Consider the following 20312-nt stretch of genomic DNA (forward strand, 5'->3'; position numbering starts at 1 on the left):
TTTTTCACAGAGCTCCAAAAGTTTGAAAATTAAGATCCCATAAATGTAGGAGTCTTCACAGAACACAGCCACATAAAAGATTACTGAAAGAACACACTCACTGCAGGCCACATTCCAGTAGGTGACACTCAGAAGCAAATGGATTTAGGTAACCAGAGCTACTGATATTAAGTCCCAAGTTCTCCTGCTCCAGCAGGTTGACCTTTAAGGGCTGCATCAGGTCTCAGAAATAGAAGGTTCCAGCCTCAAGCTGCTTGTTGCTTGGGAGGGAGAGTGGGCCACATTACCCAAATGTTAAGGGCTGCACACTTTTCTGCTGCTCTTTGTTCAGCTGTCGGGCCTGATTTTTTAGCATCTCTGCCTTGGCCTCATCCTTATCAACCATCCCCCATTCTATACATGCGGCTAGCATTGACACAGGCCCAACCATGGCCCAGGTCACAGGCTTTTACCAAGTATTCACATGCCAGGCCCATATCCTTGGGAACGCCAGGGACAGCCTACAGAAACATGGCACTAAGCTTGAAGCAACTGGAGGCATAGTTGCCATTACAGGCCCTTGTGTAGTAGTCCCTGGCCTTTCCCAGGTCAGGCTGGCCATCTTCATTGACCTGGCCTGCCACAGTCTGGCTGGGCACAAATGCCGCAGTCTGGCTGGGCACACAATCACGAGCCACCACACAGCTTGTAGATTCAAACAGCAACTCTTTATTCCCGAACTCACACCAGCCGTCTACAATCACGTTCTGGGGAAATCCATGTTCTCTGCCCAAATCCACCTCCACTGGGCTTCTATCTCCCAAAAAAAAAAAAAAAAAACTGTCTGAATCCCATGAGAACTCAAGGGGAACTCAGGCAGCAGGATATGCCCTATTCCCAGCAGGAATAATCTTAAACCTGGAACGCCCTAAACCCGATTATCCTAAACCGGGAACACCCTAATCCGCCCTGGTCCTTGAGCAAGGTAACCTACATGCGATGTCACTGCAAAATGTCCTATTTCCACGAGTCCTTCCACTAAGCAACATGGAGTACGCTGGCAAGGAAATTGTCATACCTACTTGGCTAATGGCTCCCAGCATCTCCCCCCTTCTGATTAATTAAACAACAAGCAATGTGGCTTAAGGACCGTGCCTGGTAGGTTGTCCAATTCAACATATGGTTCTTACCCGTCATGGGAAAAACTGACCTTTAGGTGTCAGCCTCCTGTCTTAGGTTGATACCACTGCAATTGGATCATACCCGTCACTGACTACCGGTCCAGCATACAGCCATACTTGTGGATAGGTCTATGCACCAGTGGGGGGGTGAGGTTCTTTGCCTCACCTCTGTTGGCCCCCAAATTTGGCCTTGGTGCCAGTGGGGGAGTGAGGTTAATGTGGCTTAAGGACCATGCCTGGTAGGTTGTCCAATTCAACACATGGTTCTTACCCGTCATGGGAAAACTGACCTTTAGGCGTCAGCCTCCTGTCTTAGGTTGATACCACTGCAATTGGATCATACCCGTCACTGACTACCGGTCCAGCATATAGCCATTGGCCCCCAAATTTTAGACCATCACTAGCAGAAGGGAGGAGGATACAGAAATGCCACGACACCAAGCCAATTGACGGCTCCTTGGGAAAAATTGCATCACTGGTGACACCATCAGCAAAGATATGCCAGCACTACCACAATTAACATGGGGTGCGCTGGCAAGGAAATAAAAATTGCATCACTGGTGAATCACTGTCGCAGATGTAAGAATGGCCAAGCTGGAGCTCTGGATATCAGCTGTTATGGATTTGAGTCAAATCATCTTCTTTTCGATCTGTAGAAATTGTTTTAGTTAATCTCTCTGGAATCCAAATCGGCTGCTGTTCTCCCTGTGGAAACACACAAACAAAACCCCGACTCCAGACAATCACTGGGTCAGGACCTTTCCATTGTCCTGTTAGAATATCTTTCCAAAGTACCTTAGGCTTATGTACATTTTTTGGATACATGTGTCTTTCCGCAGCACTAAGTCCTGATGAATCCAAATTTAAAAAGTTTAGAGTAAAAAGTGTTATTTTAAGTTTATCTTTGGGGGATATATACCCCCTTCCAATTCCCTCTTTTTGCTTTAATAAGTACGTTTTAGTAGTTTGATGAGCTCTTTCAACTATGCCTTGTCCCTGTGGATTGTATGGGATTCCTGTTATATGAGTAATGCCAAATGATGAGCAAAATTGTTTAAAAGAGGTAGAGGTATAGCCAGGACCATTATCGGTTTTTAACTGTTTAGGAACGCCCACAGTGGCAAAATTTTGTAAGCAATTAGCTATAACATCTTTAGTTTTTTCTCCAGCATGAAGGGAGCCCATCAAATATCCGGAAGAAGTATCGACTGTAACATGTAAATATTTTAATTTTCCAAATTCTGGCAAGTGTGTGAAGTCCATCTGCCAAATATGGTTAGGTATCAGTCCTCTAGGATTGACTCCAAGATTAACTTGTGGTAAAAATGTCACACAATTTTGACATTGTTTTATTATATGTCTGGCTTGTTCCTTAGTTATTTTAAAACGCTTTTGTAAAGTATTAGCATTAACATGAAACCTTTTATGAAAATTTGTAGCTTCTTCAAATATAGAGAAAATATGTATGTCATGTGTAGTTTTATCTGCTGAATCATTGCCTAAACTAAGGGCTCCAGGCAATCCTGTATGTGCCCTAATATGTCCTACAAAGAATGGATCTTTTCTGTCCCAGATTAGACTTTGTATAGTGGAAAACAAAGAGAAAACAGTAGAAGAAGGGGAAATCCTACCAGCATCTTCAAGAGATACTATAGCATTAACTACATACTGACTATCAGAAAATAAATTAAATACAGAATCTTTAAACATCAAAAAAGCTTGTAAAACTGCATTAAGCTCTACCTTTTGAGCTGATTGTTTGGGTACTAAAAATGTAAAAGTTCGATCTGGGGTAACTACTGCTGCTGTACCATTATTAGACCCATCAGTCAATATATTTGGAGCATTCATGATAGGTGTTTTTCTTGTCATTTTAGGAAAAACTACAGGATGCTTAGACCAAAAAGACAACAAAGGATTAGATGGTAAATGATTATCAAATGTAGCATTAGATTTACACATGATTATTGCCCAAGTATTTAACTCATTAGCTAACTCATCAATTTGATTCATAGTATATGGAGTAATAATTTTATTGGGAGAAATTCCAAACACTCCCTTTGCTGCTTTTATTCCTTTGAGTATTAATTGTCCTACAGCCTCAGGATACCTAGTAAGAATAGTGTTAGGAGAATAAGATAAATGTATCTACAATAATGGACCTTCTTGCCAAAATACTTCTGTAGGAATATTTTTTGTTGGTAGTACAATAAATAATAAAGGCAAACTTATATCAATTCTATCCAAATGTATATTTTCCATATATGTTTCAATAATTTTTAATGCCTTTCTTGCTTTAGGAGTTAACATGCGGGGTGAATTTGGATCTGATGGACCTTTTAGAATATCAAATAAAGGTCCCAACTCTCCTGTTGGTATACCTAGATAAGGCCTTATCCAATTTATGTCTCCCAATAACTTTAGAAAGTCATTAAGTGATTTGAGTTGATCTACTCGTATTTGAATTTTTGGTGGACGGACCATGGTTGAGGATAATAGAACTCCTAAATAATTAATTGGAAAATTTAATTGTACTTTATCTATTGCTATCTCTAGATTATAATTTTTTAATAAGTTTGTAAGTGTGGCATAACATTCCAGCAATATGTTTTTATATTTATGTGCCAATAATACATCATCCATATAATGAAATATTTGTAGTTCAGGATTTTGATTTCTAAGTGGCTGGATTGCTTTGTTAACATATATTTGACACATAGTTGGACTGTTAGCCATCCCTTGAGGGAGTACTTTCCATTCATATCTCTGATCAGGACCTTCATGATTTAATGCAGGGATAGTAAATGCAAAACGTGGACTATCCTCGGGATGAATTGGAATTGAAAAAAAACAATCTTTAATATCTATAGCTAAAACATGCCAGGTTTTTGGCAAAGCAGACAATTGAGGAATCCCTGATTGAGCAGGTCCCATAATAACTATCTCATTATTAATGGCTCTTAAATCTTGCAATAATCTCCATTTACCAGATTTCTTTTTGATGACAAAAATGGGAGTATTATGGGGAGATATGGAAGGTTGTATATGTCCTTCCGCTAATTGTTGTTTGACCAGATCATGGGCTACTTGTATCTTTTCTTTAGTCAGGGGCCACTGAGGAACCCACACTGGTCTTTCTGATTTCCAAGTAATTTTGATTGTCTCAGTGGCCCTTTCTGAAAATCCAACCCATGTCTGTCTGTTCCTTGATCTATTTGTTTTGGTGCTGTTATACCTTGCCCTTGTTTTCCTAATCTTTTTTCTTTCCTAAAGCCTTGTCTAGCCCTAGTAGTGGGCGCATTAGGATTGATGTTATTTGTTAACGTCAAACCTAATTGATCTAGGACATCTCGTCCCCATAAATTTACAGGAAGAAGATCCAATACATATGGCTGTGTAGTTCCTTCACATCCTTCAGGATCCTTCCAATCTAATATCATAGAACTTCTATGGGGATTAGTCGCCACTCCTAGGCCTCGAAGCGTTTGAGTGGCTTGGTGTAATGGCCAATGTTTTGGCCATTCTTGACGAGATATGATGCTAAGGTCAGCTCCTGTGTCCAGTAGCCCATTAAACTCATGACCTTGAATATTTAGTTTTGGCACTGGGCGAGAATCTAAATTTAACGACAACATAGCCCAATCTACACCTGTGGAGCCTAATCCCCTGGAACCTCTTTCTACACTATGACTAGAAAATTTATTATGTAGGCTGGGTATTATTAACAACTGTGCTATTCTATCTCCAGGTGAAATTACTGATATACCTCTTGGAGAACTAGCTATAATTTTTATTTCACCTACATAATTGGGATCAATTACCCCAGGACTTATCATAAGTCCTTTTAATGTAGATGAACTACGTCCCAATAATAAGCCTACTGTTCCTTGGGGAAGAGGTCCTTTTACTCCTGTGGGAATGATTTGAACTCCCATCTCTGGAGTTAATACTGCTCTGGCAGAGGCGCAGATGTCCAACCCTGCGCTCCCTCGGGTTTGTCTGATGAGGGATTTAATGGACAATGTGTCCTGGGCACTACCCTGATGGTGTTGCTGGGTTCCTCCACTGCCCTGTAGATTTGTGGTTGTGGGCCCCGGGGCATTGGGCCCCCCTGTCCGTTTTTTGGCAATGGAGCCTGATGCCTTTCTCCACGATATTGTGGATAAATACCTGGTCTTTGTCCGTTTTTTGATAAGGGAGTACCCTCTATGGTGGTTGGAGAACGGCATTCATTAGCCCAATGTCTCCCTCTACGGCATCGTGGGCAAATACCCGGTATTCTATTCCTTTGATACCTACTTTTGTTAAACCCTCCTCCTATGGGGCAATTCCTTTTAAAATGTCCTGTTTGTTCACAATCATAGCATGTTTTTGGCCTGGCATCTAAAGCCTGTTGTACTGCAGCTGCCAAGATTTGCCCTTGCTCATTAATATCTCTACATAATTTAATATATGTGTTTAAATCTTCATGTCTCCATGGTCTAATAACCTCTCTGCAGCAACGATTTGCTTGGTCATAAGCCAGTTGTTTTATTAATGGCATTGCTTGTTCTGTATCCCCAAAAATTTTGGCAGCCGTTTGAATTAGCCTATCTACAAAGTCAGCGTAAGGTTCATTAGCTCTCTGTATTACCTTAGATAGCTGACCTTGTAAATCTCCATGTCCTTGTAAAGTCTTCCATGCCCTAACTGCGTCTGAAGCAATTTGTGCATATATAGCAGGATCATATTCAATTTGTTGCCGTTGACCCTCATAAGGTCCTTTTCCTAACAACATATCTAGATTTCTTTGAGGGTAACCGGCTGCTGCATTTTGCCTAGCTGTCTCCACGCAAAATTCCTCATTGGCAACCTTCCATAACAAATATTGTCCTCCATTTAGTACAGATTTACACATGCTAGCCCAATCTGCTGGCGTCATGTCCGAGTTAGTAATGGACTCGACCATGCTTACCGTGAAGGGAGCTTGGGGACCATAGGTTGTTACAGCCTCCTTTAACTGCTTCACTGTTTTAAAATATAAAGCACGGTGAATTCGCTGCCCTCCTACCTGTTCAAGTACAGGGCATGCTAATCTTTGAGGTCCTGTCTCAGGATCCCATTTATCAACTACGGGGTTTGAGGGCCACTCAGCTGTCTCCATCGGTGGGGCTGTTGGTTGAATTACTCCCTCTTGTGATAAAACGGAGTTAGTAACAGCCTCCTGTTGTGGCCTTTTTCCTAACAACCCCTTTTCCTTTAAATTTTCTTCCTCTGTCTGACTAGCTCGAGAGACCTTCTCTTTTGCTTGATCTAAAATGTCTTTCTCCATGGTCTGAACCTCTAACAATTTACTTAACATCTTTTCGGTTTGTTTTTTACTAATTTCTAATCTACTATAAAGATAACGCAACCCAATAAGATAACACAAAACAAAACCGAAACTGAATGAAACAAAAATGGAATAAAAAATTGTTGTATCAATTTTCTCTTCCTCAGGGCCGACAAACTTCAAACCTTTAGTCAACCATTTTTTTCCAGTTTGCCTGAGAAATTTCTAGGGATAGGCAGCTTGAAACAAAAACAAGATAAATCAAAACAAGAACGCACTTTTTTTTTTTTGAAATGGTCACCCATTCTTTTGCTCTTCCTCAGGGATGAGCAATTTCACTTACCTCCAAGCTTCAGAAGTTCCCCGCACGGGCCGCCAAATGCCACAGTCTGGCTGGGCACAAATGCCGCAGTCTGGCTGGGCACACAATCACGAGCCACCACACAGCTTGTAGATTCAAACAGCAACTCTTTATTCCCGAACTCACACCAGCCGTCTACAATCACGTTCTGGGGAAATCCACGTTCTCTGCCCAAATCCACCTCCACTGGGCTTCTATCTCCCAAAAAAAACTGTCTGAATCCCATGAGAACTCAAGGGGAACTCAGGCAGCAAGATACGCCCTATTCCCAGCAGGAATAATCTTAAACCTGGAACGCCCTAAACCCGATTATCCTAAACCGGGAACACCCTAATCCGCCCTGGTCCTTGAGCAAGGTCACCTACATGCAATGTCACTGCAAAATGTCCTATTTCCACGAGTCCTTCCACTAAGCAACATGGAGTACGCTGGCAAGGAAATTGTCATACCTACTTGGCTAATGGCTCCCAGCACTGGCCATCATGTGCCAGGAGACTGACATTGTGACATGCTTCCACAGACTTCTTTCCAGGCTTCTCACATACCATCAAAAAGCAGCTCGAGAGAGAGAAGGAAGATGGTGGCGAGGGGAGTGCATTGCCCCCGTGTGCTGCTTCACTGTGTGGCAGTATGACAAGTCAGGATGGCTAAAGGATATCTTGTTAGGAATTTCCAGCAATAGTGGGGTGCTCCGGAACCTGGAGGAGGATTTCCATCGCACGAGGATCGGCTACGGGGACTCAAACGCGAGAGGTTTGTCGCACGGAGGGTAACACTGCTTATTCAGCAAATCGCCCAGCGGCTAGAGTCTGCAGCGCGCGCTGGGAAACGAGGAGATAGCGACGCAGGGATACAGTGCTGCAGTTTCTGCCAGCCGTGCAAGCACCGTACTCAGGGCTGAATTCTGGGTTCGAGACGGGGGAAGGAAGCGGTCCATCTCGGTTCTCCACACCGGTCAGACCACAGAGGAGGCCAGCAGCCACCATGTTGGAAAGCTGACGTCACCATACCTGTTTTCGATTGACCGCAGCTCATTCATCCATAGAACAGGTAATTTCAGGCTGCAATTCGCCTGCGGCTTGCAGACAGATTGCTAGGGTTCAGTGCCTGGGTGCTTCTTAGAACCTGATCTTATCGGAGTGAACACCGAGCTCGGGGCGGCCGAGTTCCGGCTCCCGGAACCGTCCCGGAACGGCCCTGGCCCAGGGCTGCGGAGCCTGTGGAGGCTGCTTCTTGGACCCTGCTCCTATCAGAGCATACACCAAGCACTAAGCGGCCGAATTCCGGCTCCCGGAACTGAGCCTGCGGGGACTGCTTCTTGGAGCCTACACTTATAGGAGCTTACACCGAGCACGGAGCGGCCGAGTTCTGGCTCCCGGAACTTCCCTGGCCCGGGGCTAGGAGCCCGCGGAAACTGCTTCTCGGTCTGGGTCCTGCTGAGGGCCGGTCAGGACTCACCCGTTGCTTTGGTTGCCCGGCAAGGGGAACGAAATGCTGCCATTCGCTTAGGATACCAACATGGCAGAGATCTGATGTCATCAGAAAGCGGCGGAGGAGAGAACTTCATCAATACCAGCGGCAACATAAACACTTGGTCTCCTGGTAGGGGGGGTGAGGCACAGACACCCGAGTCTCCTCAATTTGTCGTCGAGCCAGAGAGGAGGAGCCGGGCCGCCGCCAGCGCCCGGAGCAGGCCCAGGGGCTCGCCAGCGTGGTGACCGCGTAACCCCAATTGGAGAGGGGGCGGAGCGGAGCCGCCACCCGCACCCGCAAGGTGGGCAGACCTGCGACCCAGTGGTACATGGGCGTGGTAGGAGGGGCAGGGCAGGGCCGCCGTTCGCGCTTGCAAGGTAAACAGACCTGTGACAGCCTGGCGGGTCAGGCCCAGTGGCCTGCCAGTGTGGTACACACGTCACCCCAACTGGAGTAGGGGCAGAGCAGAGCCTCCACCCGTGCCCGAAAGGTGGGCAGATCTGCGACCGACCAGCGGGACAGGCCCAGTGGCCTGCCGGTACGACAGACACGTCACCCCATTTGGAGTAGGGGCAGAGTAGAGCCGCCGCCCGCGCCTGCAGGGTAGGCAAACCTGCAACCGACTGGCGGATCAGGCCCGGTGGCCTGCCGGCGTGGTACACTTGTCACCCCAATTGGAGTAGCGGCAGAACAGAGCCGCCGCCAGCGCCCAGAACAGGCCCAGTGACCTGCCGGCGTGGTAGCCACGACACCCCAATTGGAATAAGGAGAGAGCAGAGCCACCGCCCGCACCTTCAGGAAAGATACGCAAGCAGTATGAAAAGACAAGGAAAGAAAGGACCACAAGCAATGCAGGTCAATGCAACTTTAGAAGAGGTAACAGCTGCAGCAGATGGAATGTCAGATAAAGAATTCAGGATATACATGCTCCAGATGATCTGGAGTATCAAGGAAGACATTAAACAGCAAAATCAGACAATGAAAGATCACCTCGACAATGAATTACGCAAACAAATCCAGGAAGCAAAGGATCAACTATACAGGGAGATAGAGGTTATAAAAAACAAACAAACAGAAATCCTAGAAATGCAGGAAGCAATAATCCAACTTAAAAACTCAATGGAAAATACTACCAGCAGAGTAGAACACTTAGAAGATAGAACATCAGACAATGAAGACAAAGTATTTCAACTGGAAAAGAACATAGACAGCTCAGCAAGACTGTTAAGAAACCATGAGCAGAACATCCAAGAAATATGGGATAACATTAAGAGACCATTGGGATACAGGAAGGTACAGAGCTCCAAACCAAAGGAATGAGCAGTCTATTCAATGAAATAATACAAGAAAACTTCCCAGACTTGAAGAATGAGACAGAATCCCAAATCCTAGAAGACTACAGGACGCCGAATGTGCAAAATCATAAGAGATCCACACCTAGACACATTATAATGAAGATGCCCAACATACAGAATAAGGAGAGAATTTTAAAAGCTACAAGAGAAAGGAAGCAGATTACATTTAGGGGTAAGCCAATCAGGATAACAGCTGATCTTTCAACACAGACTCTGAAAGCTAGAAGATCCTGGAATAACATATTTCAAACACTGAAAGAAAATGGGTTCCAACCAAGAATTGTGTATCCAGCGAAATTAAGCTTCAGGATGGAAGATGAAATTAAAACCTTCCATGATAAACAAAAGTTTAAAGAATTCGCAGCTAGAAAACCATCTCTTCAAAACATCCTTGCCTAAGCATTACAGGAAGAGGAAATGGAAAATAACAATCAAAACCAACAGTGGGAAGTAGGACAGTAAAGGGGGGGGAAATAATCAAAGAGGAAAACAAACCATGTTTAGTAACAGAAATAAACAAATATGGCTGTAAGAACAAACCATATCTCAATAATAACCCTAAATGTTAATGGCTTAAACTCACCAATTAAGAGACACAGACTAGTAGAATGGATCACAAAACAAGACCCAACAATATGCTGCCTACAGGAGACGCATTTGATAGGAAAAGATATACATAGGCTGAAGGTGAAAGGTTGGGAAAAATCATATCACTCATATGGACTTCGGAAACAAGCAGGAATGTCCATACTCATATCAAATAAAATAGATTTCAAGCCAAAGTTAATCAAAAGGGATAAAGAGGGACACTACATACTGCTTAAGGGAATCATACACCAACAAGACATAACAATCACAAATATTTATGCCCCAAACAATGGTGCAGCTATGTTTGTCAAACAAACTCTTCTCAAGTTCAAGAGTCTAATAGACCACCATACCATTATCATGGGAGACTTCAACACACCTCTCTTGCCACTGGACAGATCTTCCAAACAAAAGTTGAATAAGGAAACTATAGAACTCAATAACACTATTAATAACCTAGATCTAATTGACATATATAGAGTATACCACCCAACATCAAGCAGTTACACTTTTTTCTCAGCAGCACATGGATCCTTCTCAAAAATAGATCATATATTATGTCACAGGGCAACTCTTAGACAATATAAAGGAGTAGAGATAATACCATGCATCTTATCTGATCATAATGGAATGAAACTGAAAATCAACAATAAAAGAAGGAAGGAAAAAGCATACATCACTTGGAGAATGAACAATAGGTTACTGAATGATCAATGGGTTATAGAAGACATCAAGGAGGAAATTAAAAAATTCTTAGAGATAAATGAAAACACAGACACAACATATCGGAATCTATGGGACACATTGAAAGCAGTTCTAAGAGGAAAATTCATTGCTTGGAGTTCATTCCTCAAAAAAAGAAAAAAACCAACAAATAAATGATCTCATACTTCATCTCAAAATCCTTGAAAAAGAAGAGCAAAACAACAGCAAAAGAAGCAGAAGGCAAGAAATAATTAAAATCAGAGCTGAAATTAATGAAATCGAAACAAAAGAAACAATTGAAAAAATTGACAAAACTAAAAGTTGGTTCTTTGAAAAAATAAACAAAATCGACAGACCCTTAGTGATCCTAGCGAAGAGAAGAATAGAGAGAACTCAAATTACTAGCATACGGGATGCAAAAGGCAATATCACAACAGACACTTCAGAAATACAGAAGATAATCAAAAACTATTTTGAATCCTTATACTCCAATAAATTAGAAGATAGTGAAGGCATAGATAAATTTCTTAAGTCATATGATCTTCCCAGATTGAGTCAGGAGGATATAGAAAACCTAAACAGACCAATATCAATTGAGGAAATAGAAGAAACCATAAAAAGACTACCAACTAAGAAAAGCCCAGGACCGGATGGGTATACAGCAGAATTTGACAAAACCTTTAAAGAAGAACTAATACCAATACTTTTCAAGCTACTTCAAGAAATAGAAAAGGAGGGAGAACTTCCAAATTCATTCTATGAGGCCAACATCACCCTGATACCTAAACCAGACAAAGACACTTCAAAGAAAGAAAACTACAGACCAATATCTCTAATGAACCTAGATGCAAAAATCCTCAATAAAATTCTGGCGAATCGGATACAAAAACATATCAAAAAAATTGTACACCATGATCAAGTGGGATTCATCCCTGGGATGCAAGGCTGGTTCAATATACGGAAATCAATAAATGTTATTCACCACATCAATAGACTTAAAAATAAGAACCATATGATCATCTCAATAGATGCGGAAAAAGCACTCGACAAAGTACAGCATCCCTTTATGTTCAAAACTCTAGAAAAACTAGGGATAACAGGAACATACCTCAATATTGTAAAAGCAATCTATGCTAAGCCTCAGGCTAGCATCATTCTGAATGGAGAAAAACTGAAGGCATTCCCTCTAAAATCTGGAACAAGACAGGGATGCCCTCTCTCTCCACTTCTGTTCAACATAGTTCTCGAAACACTGGCCAGAGCAATTAGACAGACGAAAGAAATTAAAGGCATCAAAATAGGAAAAGAAGAACTTAAATTATCACTATTTGCAGATGATATGATTCTATACCTAGCAGACCCAAAAGGCTCTACAAAGAAACTATTAGAGCTAATAAATGAATTCAGCAAAGTGGCAGGATTTAAAATCAACACGCATAAATCAAAGGCATTCCTGTATATCAGCGACAAATCCTCTGAAATGGAAGTGAGGACAACCACTCCATTCAAAATATCTTCAAAAAAAATAAAATACTTGGGAATCAACCTAACAAAAGAGGTGAAAGACTTATACAATGAAAACTACAGAACCCTAAAGAGAGAAATAGAAGAAGATCTTAGAAGATGGAAAAATATACCCTGTTCATGGATAGGCAGAACTAACATCGTCAAAATGGCGATATTACCAAAAGTTCTCTATAGGTTTAATGCAATGCCAATCAAAATCCCAACAGCATTTCTTGTAGAAATAGAGAAGGCAATCATGAAATTCATATGGAAAAATAAAAGACCCAGAATAGCAAAAACAATGTTAAGCAGGAAGTGTGAATCAGAAGGTATAGCGATACCAGACTTCAAACTCTACTACAGAGCAATAGTAACAAAAACAGCATGGTACTGGTACCAAAACAGGCGGGTGGACCAATGGTACAGAATAGAGGACACAGAAACCAATCCACAAAACTACAACTATCTTATATTTGATAAAGGGGCTAAAAGCATGCAATGGAGGAAGGATAGCATCTTCAACAAATGGTGCTGGGAAAACTGGAAATCCATATGCAACAAAATGAAACTGAATCCCTTTCTCTCGCCATGCACAAAAGTGAATTCAAAATGGATCAAGGAGCTTGATATCAAATCAGAGACGCGCCGTCTGATAGAAGAAAAAGTTGGCTACGATCTACAGTCGGTGGGGTCGGGCTCCAAATTCCTCAGTAGGACACCCATAGCACAAAAGTTAATAACTAGAATCAACAAATGGGACTTACTCAAACTAAAAATTTTTTTCTCAGCAAAAGAAACAATAAGAGAGGTAAATTGGGAGCCTACACCCTGGGAACAAATCTTTACTCCTCACACTTCAGATAGAGCCCTAATATCCAGAGTATACAAAGAACTCAAAAAATTAGACAATAAGAGAACAAACAACCCAATCAACAAATGGGCCAAGGACCTGAACAGACACTTCTCAGAGGAGGACATACAGTCAATCAACAAGTACATGAAAAAATGCTCAACATCTCTAGCTGTCAGAGAAATGCAAATCAAAACCACCCTAAGATACCATCTCACTCCAGTAAGATTGGCAGCCATTAGGAAGTCAAACAACAAGAAGTGCTGGCGAGGATGTGGGGAAAAGGGTACACTTGTACATTGCTGGTGGGACTGCAAATTGGTGCAGCCAATTTGGAAAGCAGTATGGAGATTTCTTGGAAAGCTGGGAATGGAGCCACCATTTGACCCAGCTATTCCCCTTCTTGGTCTATTCCCTAAAGACCTAAAAATAGCATGCTACAGGGACACTGCTACATCGATGTTCATAGCAGCACAATTCACAATAGCAAGACTGTGGAACCAACCTAGATGCCCTTCAATAGATGAATGGATAAAAAAAATGTGGCATTTATACACAATGGAGTATTACTCTGCATTAAAAAATGACAAAATCATAGAATTTACAGGGAAATGGATGGCATTAGAGCAGATTATGCTAAGTGAAGCTAGCCAATCCCTAAAAAACAAATGCCAAATGTCTTCTTTGATATAAGGAGAGTAACTAAGAACAGAGTAGGGTTGAAGAGCATGAGAAGAAGATTAACATTAAACAGGGATGAGAGGTGGGAGGGAAAGGGAGAGAGAAGGGAAATTGCATGGAAATGGAAGGAGACCCTCAGCGTTATACAGTGGAGGGGGTAGAGAGAGAGGAGGGGAGGGGAGGGGAGAGGTGGGGAGGGGGAGGGTGGAGGATGGGAAAGGCAGCGGAGCACAACAGACACTAGTATGGCAATATGTAAATCAATGGATGTGTAACTGATGTGATTCTGCAATCTGTGTATGGGGTGAAGGTGGGAGTTCATAACCCACTTGAATCAAAGTGTGGAATATGATATATCAAGAAATTTGTAATGTTTTGAACAACCCACAATAAAAAATTAAAAATAAAAAAAAAAAAGCAGCTCGAGGCAGCTTTCAGGTCCTGAGCTCATCCACCTTTTCCAGTCACATAATAGGCCTCCAGTTTGTAGCAGCTATCACTGTGCTTGTTCTCTTCACAGTTGAACTTCAACATCTTGGCAACCTCATAAAAATTTTTCTGGATCCCTTCTAAATAGTCCACCAGCCGATAGCAACTTTCCGGGTCTTTCTCGTGATAGCACTGGTAGTTGCACTCCACCTCCATGTTCTCCAAAAATGATTTCACCTGCTCTGCATCTTGGAAGTGCACCAGCCCCGCCATGACTCCCTATTATTTGTATTCTTGATGATTGCCATTCTAAATGGACTTAAATGAAATTTAGTGTATTTTTGATTTGCATCGCCCTAATTTGTAAGGATGTTGAATAGTTCATATATTTGTCTGCCACCTGTCTTCCTTTTTATCCATCCCTCCTTCCCTCCCACCGACCTTCCTTCCTTCCTTCCTTCCTTCCTTCCTTCCTTCCTTCCTTCCTTCCTTCCTTCCATCTTTCTTCCTTCCTTCTTCTTTTTTTTTTGATGCTGAGGATTGAACCCCAGGGCCACATCCCCAATCCTTTTGTATTTTATTTTATTTTTTTTTTTTAATTTTTTATTGTTGGCTGTTCAAAACATTACAAATTTCTTGATATATCATATTTCACACTTTGATTCAAGTGGGTTATGAGCTCCCATTTTTACCCCATATACAGATTGCAGAATCACATCAGTTACACATCCATTGATTTACATATTGCCATACTAGTGTCTGTTGTGTTCTGCTGCCTTTCCTATCCTCTACTATCCCCCCTCCCATCCCCTCCCCTCCCCTCTTCTCTCTCTACCCCCTCTACTGTCATTCATTTCTCCCCCTTGTATTATTTTTCCCTTTCCCCTCACTTCCTCTTGTATGTACTTTTGTATAACCCTGAGTCTTTTGTATTTAGGGACAGGGTCTCACCAAGTTTCTTAGGGCCTTGCTAAGTTGCTGACTCTGCCTTCAAACTCACAATCTGCCTGCCTCAGTCTCCTGTGCTGCTGGGATTATAGGTGTATGCCACCATGCTCACCATTTGTATTTCTTTTGAGTAATGTCTGTTTACCTCATTGACCATTTATGATTGGGTGGTTTTTTGGTGCAAACTTTTTTTGTTGTTGTTATTCACATATTCTGGATATTAATCCTCTATCAGAAGACAGACTGGCTAAAATTTTTTCCCCATTCTGTAAACTTTTAATTATCTCATGCTTTTAATTATTTCCTTAACTAGGCAGATGCCATCCCACTTATTGATTTTTGGTTTTATTTCTTGAGTTTCAGGAGTCTTGTTACAGAAGATGATGCCTGTACATATATGCCAGAGCCTTGGCCCTGTGTTTTGTTTTATAGGTTGCAGAGTTTCTGTTCTAATTCCGAGGCCTTTGATCCACTTTGAATTGACTTTTGGGTGGGGTGAGAGATTGGGATCCAGTTTCATTCTTCTACATATGGATATCCAGTTTTCCTAGCACCATTTATTAAAAAGACTATCTTTTCTACAGTGTATGTTTTGGGCACTTTTGTCAATGATTATCTTCTTAGTTAGAATTATTCCTAGGTACTTTATTGGCAGTGGGGTGCTATTGTGAAAGACACTGTTTTCCTGATTCTTTTTCAGTGGGTTCATTATTGGAGTACAGAAAAACTATTGATTTTTTTTTTGTTGTTGTTGATCTTGTATTCTTCTACTTTGCTGAATTTGTCCATAAGCTCTAGAAATCCTCTGGTGGGATTTTTTTGGGTCCTCTAAGTATATGATCATGTCCTTGCAAACAGTTAATTTGACTTCTTCTTTTCCTATTATATCCCTTTAGTTTCCTTCTCTTGACTAAGTGCTCTGACTAGAATTTCAAGTACTATATTGAATAGGAGCAATGAGAGAGAACACACTTGTCTTCTTCCTAATTTTAGAGGAAATGTCTATAGTTTTTCCTTTTCAGGCTTTTGTCATATATAGCCTTTATGATGTTGAGGTAAGATTGTCCTACCCTTAGATTCTTAGTGTTTTTAACTTGAATGAGTGCTGACTTTTGTGAAAGACTGTTTCTGCATCTATTAAGTACATCATGTGATTTTATTTTCTTAATTTTGTTTATGTGATGAATTACATTTGTTAAATTACATTTATTGATTATTGTGATACATGTATGTTGAACCAACCTTGCATCTATGCAATGAAACCAGCTTGATCATGGTGTATAGTCTTCTTAATGTGTTTTTGAATGTGGGCTGCTCATAATTTATCTAGAATTTTTGCATCTATGTTCTTTAGGGATATTGGTCTGTAGTTTTCTTAATGTGTTCTTATCTGCTTTTGGTACCAGTGTGATACTGGTTTCATAGCATGAATTTGGGAGTGTTCCCCCCTTTAAATTACACAGAGTAATTTGAGGGTGATTGGCATTAATTATTCCTTTATGATCTAGTAGAATTCAGCTGAAAATACATCCAGCTGGTCTTGAGCTTTTCATTGTGGAAGACTTTTTAATGATACTTCAGTCTTGTTACTTGTTATTGATCTTTATATGTTTTCTGTGTCCTCTTTGTTCAATTTGGGTAGGTCATATGGAACATACTCCTTTTTAAAAGCATCTATTAACAATGTATGCACACACATTAAAATTCTTAAAAATTTAATGTCACTAAGAATAGTCTTTTTTTGCAAGTACTCTTTTCTGGGTAATGGTGGATTGGGCAACTAGGAAGAATCATGGAGATGCATTAAAGAAACTTCCTAAGGTGAAGTTTAGGGAGAAAAGAAGTGTGCTGTGGAACTCTCTTGGATCTGTTTTCATTTATGGAAGGTCTGAATTGTCCTGACTTGTTTGTCTTCTTTGTGGAACTAAAGAAGAATTACAGTATAGGATTCTTTTTATTATGAACCTAGACAGAATAATATATAATAATATGCAAATGAGGATATTAATACAAATTGATATGCAAATGGTATAATAAGGATTCCCTGTAGTTTTGATAAGTTCATAATATGAGAGGTTCATGCCATTGGGAAGTAGAAGACTTGATACTATTACAGGTTAAACTTACAAATATGTAAAATCTATTAATAATATAATTATTATTACTTTGAAAGACTTTTGTCTATCTGCCCTTCATGTGTAGGAGGACATAAAAGAAACAAGTATTAAACATCCAACTAGAAAAAAGAAAGATGTAAAGAAAACCACTTTATTTACAAAAAAAAGTAATCAGGATGTGTTAATATTTTATTCTCCCTCTGAAGTGAGGTTGATAGGAAATATTGGACCAATATTTAATTTACAGAAATTTAAAAGAGAAAGATATATCAGTCAAAGTGCAGATAATGTACCCCCAAAACATGTTTCTTGGAAAGAAATACTTCAAGGCATGCACAAGTCATTAGAGAAGTAAAGGTTTATAACACAAACCTGAGGAATTTGTGCTATTAAAAGAATGCAATAAGCTTAGACAACATTTCAATCCAAAATATTGCCAATAATTATTTTAAATATTGCTAGAAACACTGTAATTATCAAACATCTTCTTAAATGAAAACACATATGATAGCAAAAAATAATAATTCAGTTTAAATAATATATGCTAAATTTCTTAGATTGTATTTACAAATACAAATAAAAGAAGGATAAGAAAAACTAAATAAATTTCCATTTTCATGAAGTGAGATAAGGCATCCTCGACTTTGATAATTGAGAAATTACAATATTTTAATTTTTAATCTTAGTGTAATTAGCAACATATTCTAAAGCAGGACACATATCATGTAAATCATTGGAGTAGATTCAACTAAGAACATATAATCTATAAAGAAACAAGATATTAGAGTACTTTTTGAAAAAGGAAATTCGAAATGAAAATAGTTATGTCCATTATAAAAGTAGAACTAAATAGGTTAATTTCCCCTATTGCTCAGCAATGTTTTCATAGTGATTTAAAAAGAATATTTTGACAATTTGCTTTTTGAAAAAGGTAACCTAAATTAATGACACAGGTGATCAAAATACGAAGGAATGATGAAGGTTATAAGGCAAGTAGAAAGAAAAAGCAAAAGAAACATTAACTTTCAAACAAAGGATAATTCAAGACTAATCATTAATCCAGGTAATGTATCAGTAAGTATGGATCACAATTACAGTATTAGTCATGGATCATTTTAACAGAATACATAAACCTGAAATATTCATGTAAAAAGGTGTTATAAGTATACAGATAACTAGATAGAAATAATAGTTGTGAAATATTATAAAAGATTCAAGTAATGAAATAAGTCACACACAAAGGCCAGGTGGTTTAATAACAAAATTAATACTTTAAAATTTGTATACATCAAAAAACTAAATTATCTAGCACATTCACCTAAAACACTACTGCATGTGAAATAAAATCTCAACTTCACACTAGAGAAAATAAAAATGAGGCTCTGCAATATTGAGAGAGGAAAAGTACCCAAAGTACTACTCTAGAGCAAATTCAAGACCTTAAGTATTTAAATCGCTCAAATAGATGAAATTTTAAATTATTAAATTAAGCATTTAACCATTGAAATCTGAAAATAAACAACAAAGAAAACTATTGAAAGCACTCTGGACTCACTGGAAGATTTTGCAGGAAAGGCAAAAATAAACTCATTCCAAAACCTCAGAGGAAGAAGCCCAAAATGATACACTCAGGGAACTGAAAACAAGTAAGAAAATGGCTTCCTATCACATAAGAATGACTCCTACCTAAAAAGAGTATAAAGGAAAAAAATTGACAATTCAGAAAATAAATAAAATAGGAATGCTTTAGTCAGGTTTTTTTTTTTCCCCCACCATGAGGAAAGGACCCAAGGAACAGCATAGTACAAGAGGAAAAGTTTATTTGAGGGATCATGATTTCAGAGGTCTCAATCCACAGACAACAGACTCTATTCCTCCGGCTGGAGGTGAGGCAGAACATTATGGTGGAAGAATGTGGTGGAGGGAAGCAGTGCACATGATGATCAGGAAGGAGAGAGAGACAGAGAGAGAGAGAGAGAGAGAGAGAGAGAGAGAGAGAGAGAGAGAGAGAGAGAGAGAGAGAGGAGAGAGAGAGAGAGAGAGAGAGAGAGAGAGAGAGAGAGAGAGAGAGAGAAGAGAGAGAGAGAGCTCTCCACTTGTTGGATACAAATATATACCCCAAAGGCACATGCCCCAATGCCCCACCTCCTCCAGCTATACCCCACCTGCCTTCAGTTGCCACTCAATCCCACCAGGTGTTTAATTCACTGATTGGGTTAAGGCTCTCATAACACAATGATTTCTTCTCTGAACTTTCTTTCATTGTCTCACATGTGAGCTTTTGCGGGACAACTCACATCCAAACCATAACAAGGAAAACTGATAAATTCAAAAACTCACTGGTTAGGGAAACCCAACAATCCATGAAAAGCATGGTGAGTACAGTTGAGATGAGAGGAAGAAATTCATGAAATAAATAATGAAAAACTAGATATAGTAATATGTCTAAATCACATTTTAAATTATTACTACACGTAGTTTCATGTCAATGATATTAAAAGAATGGATACAATGATTATTTCCATTCATCCCAGTTTCTCTCAACCTATATTTTATGAGTAGTATTTAAACAGAATTTTACAATGGCAAAGGCTGAATTAGATTTCAGAATCTAGACTGTTAGTTTTATCAAACATTGTTTGATGCATCACTTAGCTCTTTTGTTTTGATTTCATTTCTTTAATAATCACAAAGATACCACAAAGATAAAATATGTGTGATATTAAGATTTGATATTGTCTACTCTTATTGAATTATTTCATAGAATGTTATACATATAAGCCTGCTAATATTTGCAAAGCTTTTTTAAAGTTTTGGAAAGCAGTTTA

The 20312-nt window shown here is 39.9% G+C and overlaps 1 pseudogene; it reads right to left on the reverse strand.

Moving 5' to 3' along the window:
* Positions 1–283: 283 nt before the first annotated feature.
* On the reverse strand, positions 284–14692 carry LOC124091893 (cytochrome c oxidase assembly factor 7-like; annotated as a pseudogene).
* Positions 14693–20312: the final 5620 nt, after the last annotated feature.

This window comes from Marmota monax, unplaced genomic scaffold, assembly GCF_021218885.2.
Source record: "Marmota monax isolate L192 unplaced genomic scaffold, Marmota_monax_Labrador192_F-V1.1 WCK01_AAM20220418_F8-fsc00046, whole genome shotgun sequence".
Classification (NCBI taxonomy): Eukaryota; Metazoa; Chordata; class Mammalia; order Rodentia; family Sciuridae; genus Marmota; species Marmota monax.